This window comes from Sciurus vulgaris (assembly GCF_902686455.1).
Source record: "Sciurus vulgaris genome assembly, chromosome: 16".
NCBI lineage: Eukaryota > Metazoa > Chordata > Mammalia > Rodentia > Sciuridae > Sciurus > Sciurus vulgaris.
This window is the reverse complement of record NC_136477.1, coordinates 4,602,345-4,603,327: the sequence shown is the minus strand read 5'-3', so window position 1 is coordinate 4,603,327 and position 983 is coordinate 4,602,345.

Sequence of the window (983 nt, the reverse complement as noted above, 5' to 3'; positions counted from 1 at the left end):
TAGCTGTCTTAATTACCAGGATGCAGGCAGTTGCGACTGCTCCCTCAAAAGCCAATACAGCGCAAACAGGACTGCTGGGCCCCCATGCTTATCGAGGTTGTTAAGAAATATTTGCCTGAGAAATGTGCAGCTGCCTAGAAACCTTATCTATCAAGGACGGGGGGCCTAACTCCGACTCATCTCCTGCACAGTTCACCCCTTCCCTCCTCCCTTCTTCCTCTAGGACCATTCAGTTCTGGTGGGACCCAATGAGAATCAAATAGATTGGCAGGACCCAACCAGAGGAGGACTAATGTTTAGCTGTTCAAATGTTAACCAATTAAAAAGAACACTGTAAAACTGTTTGCCTTTCCTTATAAAAGCCTGCTGAACAAAGGCTCAGGGCCTCTTAGCATCACCGGGTTACCGTGTGCGCAGAGGACCAGGCTCGAGCTTGCCAATAAATGACTCTTTGTTGCTTGCATTGATCGTGGTCTCTGGTGGTCTTTGTGGGGTCTCGAGCCGCTGGGCACAACACTTCTGCCCACGCTGGCCCGCCGGGTATCATACGCTCCTATTGGCATCAGCTGCTGCCAGTATTCTACACCCCCACACGCACACCATTTTACAACCCAGATCGTCAGTCTGCGATCATCCTAGCCAGCCATTGGTCCACCCGTCACCTGCGAACATTCTCCGCAGTCACTGCTCCATTGTCATTAGCTGAGAAATTCCACTACTTAGTAGGTACACCACCATTCTCTCTCCCCCCCTTGTTCTCGCTCTTGCATGTGCTCTCTCTCTCCCTCTCTCTCTCTCTCCCTCCCTCCCTATCTCTCTCTCCCTCCCTCTCCCTCTCTCTCTCTCTCTCCCTCCCCCCCTCTCTCTCTCTCTCTCCCTCCCTCTCTCTCTCTCCCTCTCCTTCCCTCTCCCTTCCTCCCTCTCTCTCCCTCTGTCTCTCTCTACCTCTCTCTCTCTCCTCTCCTCCCTCCCTCTCTCTCTCT